Here is a 9,238-nt window from a genome sequence, read left to right as displayed (position 1 = left end):
TTAGTTTGGCTCCTTCCCAAAGCTGGCTATCACTTGAAGTCTAGGGCAATGCACTTCAAATTTTGGTAGATGTTAACCACTTAGGGAGGGGAGCAGGGTGCATTTTTATTGTCAAGTTTAGGTTCCCGGGTCACACGGAGTTGTGTTTTGCAGTGGGAATAGTGTCATGGTTACCCTGAGCAGCAGATGTCTGAAGCATAGCATCAGGCCGAGCTTGTTGCATCTAGCACCTGTCTCTTGTTCTAGGATTTTCATTTGTTTTTAAGAATCTGTGGGTTTGGGGGCTGGAGAGATGGCTCAGTGGTTAAGAGCATTGCCTGCTCTTCCAAAGGTTCAATTCCCAGCAACCACATGGTGGCTCACAACCATCTGTAATAATGTCTGGTGCCCTCTTCTGGCCTTTGGCATATACACAGATAGACTATTGTATACATAATAAATAATAAATAAATATTTTTTAAAAAAGAATCTGTGGGTTCTATTGGTGGCATTTCTGCCATAACCCTTTCTTGTGACTGATTTGGCAACATGCCTATTGTTCTCTAGTTTCTAGAACTAGGCTGGCATCACACTTTTGTGAGACTTCTTCCAAGAATGGCGTTCTACGCAGCCCCCACCGCCCCGCCCCCGGCCGGCGCAGTTCCGCTGTTTGTCCCCTGGCTGATTTCCAAGTGCCTCTGAATTCACTGAGCTCTTGAGTCTGTTGAAACCCTATCATTTTTATTTTGTGTCCTTAGTCACCCTGCTCCCTGTGGTTGTGTGGAGAATACGGCCAATTTCACATGAAGGGTAAAAGGCAGAAGCTTAGAAGCCTCCCATGTGTGTGCCTCCTGACCTTCTGTAGTCTCCTGGCTGTGTGCCACCTCAACTCTGGGGATCTTGCATTCTTTCCTGGCTTGGCGCTTCCTCTGGTGCACTTTAGAATGCCATGTGAGTAGACAGCAGGTGGGGTACAGAAGGTTGTCCTCATTGCCTGTATTCCTTGGTTGTGAGTGTGCCACTGCCAGATGTGCGCTTGAGCTTGGGACACCAAGCTCATGTGTAGACAGTGAGGTGTGTCTCAGAAACAATGGGCAGCTGTCATTCATTCACACACCCCACCCCACTCCCTGAGTGGTCATTGAGGTCTTCTGTGTCATCTGCAGAAGCATAGGGCTGCAGGCTGGGGTCACAGATGAACAAACACCTTTTTACCTTAAGGATTTTATATCTAGTTGGCGAGATACAGACAGGAAAGTGAGGGGTTCTCATACTGCGTTATCTGTGGAATGTTCTGGAAGCACCCGGGAGAGACAGTAGAAGATGAAGTGAGAGCGTCCCCAAAGCAACAGTGCTTAGCCATGTCCTGTAGGTTTCTTTTCACCTTGGCACTGAGCTCCTGGGATGTTTAGCTTCAAGCTCAAGTTTTTCTGTTTTTCCGTTTGTGACTGGCTCTCTCTGGTTTGCCGGTCTTTTTTTGATCTTTGTGTTATTTCTGTGTCATTCTTTTATTCATTTATTTTTTTTTAAATATTTATTTATTATGTATACAATATTCTTTCTCTGTGTATGCCTGCTGGCCAGAAGAGGGCACCAGACCTCATTACAGATGGTTGTGAGCCACCATGTGGTTGCTGGGAATTGAACTCAGGACCTTTGGAAGAGCAGGCAATGCTCTTAACCGCTGAGCCATCTCTCCAGCCCCAGATAAATCATTTTTAAGAGTGATGCAAAACTAGAGCATTTCAGAATTAAGTTAAATGCCATTCAGAATTTTCTCAAAAACTAGAACAGGCTGGACTCAAACTCAGAGATCCGCCTGCCTCTGCCTCCCAAGTGCTGGGATTAAAGGCCAGGCCAAAGACTAGAACTTAACGAAACATTTGGGTTAAGACATCACACATATTTATATATAATGAGTATTTTCAGAGTTAGAAAGTGTCTACAGAGTAGTCAGCTGAGGTTATTGGTAATTTCAAATAGATTAATCATAATGTATAGTTTTGAAGATGATTGTGATTAGTTTTATAGAAAATTTAAAATAGTAAACTTGGAAAAAATGTTCTTTAGACCTAGTAAAGTGATAAATGTAATTAAGAAGCTGATTAAATTACTAAATGGTACTAAGAAGTTACTTCAACTAAAAAAATTCAGATAAGGGTTTAAGTTTTTGTTTTAGTATATATACATAGACATATGATACATTTTTTGAATAAATTTAAAAAGCATATTGTGGGCTGGAGAGATGGCTCAGAGGTTAAGAGCATTGCTTGTTCTTCCAAACGTCTTGAGTTCAATTCCCAGCAACCACATGGTGGCTCACAACCATCTATAATGGGGTCTGGTGCCCTCTTCTGGCCTGCAGGCATACACACAGACAGAACATTGTATACATAATAAATAAATAAATAAATATTTTAAAAAAAAAGCATATTGTTTTGTCTGTGTTTGTATGTATGTAGATAGGGCCTCTCGTTTCTGCAAACGGGGCACTGTCTTCCAGGCTAGCTGGTTCTTGAGTTTCTAGGCATGCTGCGATTATAGATCCCCTTGCACCTGGCTTCTTACATGGGCTCTGGGGAGTAAGCCCCCGTCATCAGGCTTGCGTGACAAGTGTGTCTACTTGTTGGACATCTCCCAGGGCCTTTGATGTTCATTTGAAATTTTATTTGATATAATTTTCAGTCTATGGCCATACCCTTGACCATGACAAACCTCATCTGAAATAATTTCCAACTGACAGCAAAATTATAAGAATAACAAATGTTGGAGCTCACTCTGGCAGGAATCAGCAGGGATTACCTGGGAGGGAGGCACGCGGTTGAGGAAATGGCAGATTGAGCAACAGAGACAGAAACACAGGATAGATCGGGGGACTGAAGGTGAATATCAGCCGGCCCCGAGTTTATTTCAGAACTTGCTTTTATACAGATTAGAGGCTGAAGGCAGAACAAAGAGCAGTACAGTCAGCTGACCACCTCTGCACTGTCCTTAGCTGGATGTGCTGGCCTACACCAGATCAAGGCCTTTTGTTTTTGTTTTTTTTTTGAGACAGAGTTTCTCTGTAGCTTTGAAGTCTGTCCTGGAACTAGCTTAACTAGCTCTTGTAGACCAGGCTGGCTTCAAACTCACAGAGGTCCACCTGTCTCTGTCTCCCGAGTACTGGGATTAAAGGCGTGTGCCACCCTGCCTGGCTTTTATACGTTTTTTTTTTTTAAATATTTATTTATTATTTATTATGTATACAATATTCTGTCTGTGTGTATGCCTTCAGGCCAGAAGAGGGCACCAGACCCCATTACAGATGGTTGTGAGCCACCATGTGGTTGCTGGGAATTGAACTCAGGACCTCTAGAAGAGCAGCCAGTGCTCATAACCATTGAGCCATCTCTCCAGCCCCTTGTTTTTGTTTTTTGTTTTTCAGCCCAAGTCTTAATAAATAAGGTTTTCTTTCCCATGGATTAAAATGCTCTTTCCCATGAGCTTACTCAGGAGTTTCTCACAGCCCTCAAGGTTATTGGAAAGAGCAGAGCAGGCAAACTTGAACTCAAATGACTTATAAGTCAGAATGGACTCCCGATGGAGACTGAGCCACATGTGGGCACCCACACATAAAAAAAAAATTGTATACTATAGTCCTTGATTTTTTTTAAATATATTTTAGCACCTTTGTTTTGTCATACTTTTTCTGTGTAGATATTCTGAGCTGTTTGGTTGCAGGTCAGGTAGGATGTATCTCTACTCTTTCTTATTTAACTGTGTATAAAAGACTTGAGTTTCAAGAAGTTTTTTTTAAAGGTGAACTGTTTATATATTAACTAATAAAATGAAGCACTGTTGTCAGTCAATAAATATTTCAAAAAAAATCTGAGCACTTCATTTATTTAATGTTCCCTAAAAGCTTAGTCATTTCAGTTCTTTCAGGATCCTAGCATGGACAGAAATTCTTATGGTCATCCTAACAAGACTATTGTAGGTATAGCAAACATTTGTGGCCTCCTGATTCCAGTCTTACCGGCTAGTGGTGGTGTTATCAAGACTCAAGCTTGGTCTGTGCTATGCACAGGACCTACTAGAAAAAAATGTGTGTGTGCATGTGTAGACATCAAGAAGAAACCGAATAGGTAAAGCGTGTGTTTTAAATGCCCACAGCTCTAGCACACTCTCTGTAAGGTGCTCTTCCAGTTATGTGTGGGAAGGAGCTGAGACACACACCATCTAGGATGGCCACCACGGTCAGGTGGCCGGTGCTTACAGTCAGGGCACTGGGACTTGCCTTCCATGGACCTCAGAAACTCTTCCTGGTGCACATCTTAGTCACTGTTTGTCACTGCCATGTTCTTTATTTCCTGAACATAATAGTAAATTGTGCTTCTGACAAAAACTAAAGACAAGAAGCCTTTCACCCACTTTGGATCTAACAGCTCATTTTATGCCAGGGGAGGCAGAAGCAGGTGGGTCTCTGAGTTTGAAGGCAACCTGGTCTACAGTGCGAGTTTCAGGACAGCCAGGGCTACACGGACAGGGCTCATTTTACAGGCTTTGAAGCTGGGTTGATAGTGGTATGGAACAGGAGTCTTGACTGACTTTAATGCCTGAACAATATTTAAGGTCGTGTGGCTCATGTCTGTAGTCCAGCATTCGAGAGGTTAAAGAAAGAAGGGAAATTTAAAAGTATGTGACCCTGTCTCAAAAACAAAAGCAAAGCAGCAGTTTTAAAATGTGGCCAATCTGTTTGTCTTTGCCCTGTTCAGTACTCTGAAGAAGCTAACCTCATTGAAGAATGTGAGCAAGCTGAGCGGCTTGGCGCGGTGGACGAATCTCTGAGGTGATTTGATCTTCAGGTATTTTGTTTTTCTTCATCACAGCTGACTGGAAAAAGGAATAATGCAATTTTCCTTATTTGAAGTGAGGAAACCCAGAAGGCTGTTCTTCAGTGGACCAAGCATGATGATTCTTCAGACAGCTTCTGTGAAGTTGACGGTATGATGTTTGTTCCTGGTGATGCCTTAAGAGAAAACCAGCCTGCCTGCTCCTTCTTCTTCCCTCCCCTTTCCCCTCCCTCTCCCTCCCCTCTCCTCCCCTCCCTTCCCCTCTCCTTCCCTTCCTTTAGTTGTTGTATTCAGCATTGAACTCAGGCTTTGGATGTGCTAGGCAAATCATTCACCAGAGCTGCTCCAGATGCCGCCCCTCAGTTCTTTTCAGTTAATTTTAAAATCTCAGTCCTGACAGTGTGAAGCATCCTCAGAAAGCTTAACATCGACTCGTATGCTTAGCAGTGGCATTCCTGGTGTGTAACTCAGAAGAACCGAGAAAAACTCAGGCAAAGGTAGACCAATGTTCATTCAGAAGAGGCACAGGTGAAAATAGTCTGTGTCTGTCACCAGATGCAAACATAGTTGAAATGTGTTGTGTGTGTGTCATACAGATACATGTCATACAGATACACACACACACCACTGAGCCATAAGAAGGAGTGAGCTTCCAGCAAATGGCTCTGTGTGGCAGACACAAAGACAAGTGTGATTTGGCTCACTTGTGAATTGTCTGGAAAAGGCAGTCATAGCAACAGAAAATGGATTGGTGGTTAGTAGACAGTCTGGGATAGCATATGGAGAGTTAATTGTTAAATGGTCACAGTTTCTGTTTAGGGCTGTGAAAAAGTTTTGGAAACAAAGTGGCAATGATTATACAGCAGTGTGAATGTACCCACGGTTCACTGAATATGGTAGAAATGGCTAATTTCATAATAGGTATTTTTACCACAGTAAAAAAAAATTAAAATTTTCTGTAAAAAAATTTACCTTTTAATGTTTTGCAGTTTTATGCATCAAGTAATTTATAGTTCTCTCTTTTGCATTTTGCAAAAGAAACTAAAGTGTAGGAATGAGGAAAACATCTTCTGTAAATGCTTCTGGGTCATTTGCCTTTTCTGTGGTGATGGTCTTTGTGGCTTTTGGTGCTGAGAATATTGAACCATGACATCATGTCTGAAGCTGGTGCTGAAACTGGCAACCTTAGAACACATTAGGAGTTTGATCAAGATATCTAATTCTTCTTTTTCTAGTATCTTTTTCTATTTGAATTGTTGACCTCTGGATTGGCTAAGCAAAATTAAATCTGAATTTTGAAATTTTTCTGACTCTTAAGTAGTGAACTATTGAACTTTTAAAAAGTTAGTGAAAAGAGCTGGGCACTGGGCTGGAGAGATGGCTCAGTGGTTAAGAGCACTGCCTGCTCTTCCAAAGGTCCTGAGTTCAATTCCCAGCAACCACATGGTGGCTCACAACCATCTGTAATGAGATCAGGAACACATGGAGGCAGAACACTGTATAAATAATAAATAAATATTAAAAAAAAAAGAGCTGGGCATTGATGGTGGATGCCTTTAATTTCAGCATGGCAGACAGAGGCAGAGGCAGAGTAGAAGTAGGTGCATCTCTTGAATCACAGAACCACTAGGGCTTTGTAAAGAGATCTTGTCTCGAAACTCACCCCCGCTAAAAAGGAAAAGGACTTTAAATTTTTTCAAAAAAAATTTTTTTTATGTAGTGGAATATGTGTGATGTTTTGACATATGTATCTCTGGTCTTACTTTTTCTTTCATTTTATTTTTATTTTTTTCGAGATAGGGTTTCTTTGTGTAGCTCTGGCTGTCCTGAAACTCACTCTGTAGACCAGGCTGGTCTTGGACTCACAGAGATCCACAAGGCTTAAAGACTTGCACCACCACTGCGCAGCCATTTTTTCTTTTTCTCCTGCTAGGGATCAAAGCCAGGGTTTCGCCTGTGCTAGCAGTTGCTCTCCTGCTAACAGACTCTTCATCCCCGCCAGTCAGTGATGAGCTGCCGTGCTAGCGGGGATGGAAACAGACTCATTGTGCAGTTGTGAGCATCCACTCACGTGTTTTCTTAAACTCTAAAACTCACGTATTCCTCTTCTTACCACTTATCAGGATTTTGCAACTATTGCGAACAGTGAATGTGGCTGTTTGTTTCTTCCTATTTTCCTTTATCCTAAAATGTTGTTCTGAAATAGGTAAGATTTAGTGATACATTTTATTTTGCAGACATACAGTCCCCTGATGCTGAGTATGTGGATTTACTCCTTAACCCTGAGCGCTACACAGGCTACAAGGGGCCGGATGCTTGGAGGATATGGAGTGTCATCTATGAAGAAAACTGTTTTAAGTATGTACTATTTTCCTAGACTGTGCAGATCAGGTTCATATCCTTAAAAGATTGATTTGGACGTAGAAATTAAAATGTCATTAATCCGGTTCCCCCTGGGGCACTGGCTGCAACAAATACGTCTTTAAAGACTTACATAATAGTAGATCTATTTAGTATTGGAACCACTGAGCAAACATTCTTGAGTGGATTAGAGTGGATTATAGGATCTCCTTATGTAGATTAAGTAATTCAGAACCAGAGCTTTGATTCATTTGCCAAGATCACCATAGTCAGTGGTGGGGTATAGATTAGAATCGCAGTTTAAGGGATTTTCCTTACTCTCCGCTCACCTTTCTGTGGCTGCAGTTATTTTGTCCTGTCCAAGTTAAACTGAGTTCAGCGAACAGCTCCGAGGTGGTGGTTTGTGTAATCACTGTGTTTAACATACCATGGCCATTGCTCCTCTAGTTCTTATGGTAACCATTTATTATAGTCGTAGCTGCTTACAGATGGAGAGTCAGACAAGCTAGGTATGTGTTCAGTGCTTAGGGGAAGCATTCCGTTTGTTCTCTTTTTTTTTTTTTTTTTGGCTTTTCGAGACAGGGTGTCTCTGTGGTTTTGGAGCCTATCCTGGAACTAGCTCTGTAGACCAGGCTGGTCTCGAACTCACAGAGATCCGCCTGCCTCTGCCTCTGGGGTGCTGGGATTAAAGGCGTGCGCCACCACCACCCGGCTTCCGTTGTTCTCTTAACCAGTGCAATGGACATTGATCGCTGGGTGAGTGAGAAATGCTTAAGGTTCTTCACTTGGAAACTTGAAGGCTCTAAAGAATGTACTAGCTAATTTTTGGTAAAAACCTGTGTGTGCATTTGAGTGTTTAAGCGCGTGCAATTCTGTGTGCATGCACATGTGTGATTCTCTCAGGGATAAAACTTCTGCATGATAAAACGTTTCACTTTCTAAATCAGATATAATTATAATATTGTTGGTAACGCTGGTGTTCATACAGTACAATTCTTTTGTTTGCAGACCGCAGACAATTCAAAGGCCTTTAAATCCTTTGGCTTCTGGTCAAGGTGAGTTACTTGGGTTGCTATTGTTTATTGGCTAGTGAGCTTGGGTTAGAGTAGAGGAAGGCAGGGTTGAGTGGCAAGGGAGGTTGAGGTCATGTAGTCCCTGGTCCTGTTTTTAGAGAAGTTATAGCTCACGCTTGTGAAGGCACAGCTGTTTTTCCTAAGGATGGTCATGGTTTTAGGCCATTGTAATATGAAGATTGGGTTATGTATTTATTGTCTGATTTTGCAACACACTATGTAGTTGTTTGATTACTTCAGTTTTATTTAGCCTCCAAATAAATGAATATCCAAAACATTTACCTAACGTTTCAAAAACCTTGAACTGGGAAGTTTAATGGTGCCGTGCTTGGTCAGCATGTCTCAGGTCCTGGGCTTGACTCCCAGCCAAATAAGAAACAAAACAAAACAAAAAACCCTTAAGTAAAAGACTTTAAATTCTATTCATATTCCATATATGGTCTGATTGTAAATCTACATGTTTTTATATCTCACTGACAGTTTTCCCTGTCTATATACACTCAATATCTGGTCTACCTCCTGCCTTTCCCAACACATCTTCCTTCCCAAGTAGAAGTCATCTTTGGCTCTTTCTGAAGCAGTCTATGCTCTGTTTCCCTCCTTCATATACCTGCTTCCTGGGAGCATCATTCTGTTATGCATGTGTGTTTGTATGTACGTATCCATAATCCCTTAGTGCTTTGGGATACGGGCAGCTAATATTTCAGTATAGAACCTGGTAATTATGGAGTAAGTTGCTAGGAAAATGATTATTGGGGTTATTTTCCCCAATGAATACTTTCTTTACAAGAATTAGAGAAATTGAAGCATTTTATAATTATAATTCCAATAAAACAGTTTGACTTTGGATATTGCTGAGAGCCGTAAAAAGAATCAGTTACCCTTGCTGCAAATGGTTCTTTACCATGTGCAAGGCGTTACGTAGATGCCACGGGTACTTACTACCTTATCAGGTAGTAAGCATTAATAGAATCAACCATTTCTGCATATGAT

General features: G+C 41.6%; 1 long non-coding RNA gene across 1 annotated transcript; it reads left to right on the top strand.

Moving 5' to 3' along the window:
- The first annotated feature begins 4,542 nt into the window (after positions 1–4,542).
- LOC126495900 (uncharacterized) lies at positions 4,543–8,228 on the top strand. The gene is made up of 4 exons (XR_007590252.1): positions 4,543–4,807; positions 4,889–4,962; positions 7,049–7,169; positions 8,181–8,228. It is a non-coding gene; the product is annotated as an uncharacterized lncRNA (long non-coding RNA).
- The last annotated feature ends 1,010 nt before the right edge of the window (positions 8,229–9,238 follow it).

This window comes from Alexandromys fortis, unplaced genomic scaffold (assembly GCF_014885135.2).
Source record: "Alexandromys fortis isolate MF-2015 unplaced genomic scaffold, M_Fortis_MF-2015_v1.1 scaffold_734, whole genome shotgun sequence".
Taxonomy (NCBI): Eukaryota; Metazoa; Chordata; class Mammalia; order Rodentia; family Cricetidae; genus Alexandromys; species Alexandromys fortis.
Note: the sequence above shows the minus strand (reverse complement) of the source record. Positions and strands in the feature narration are given on the sequence as shown.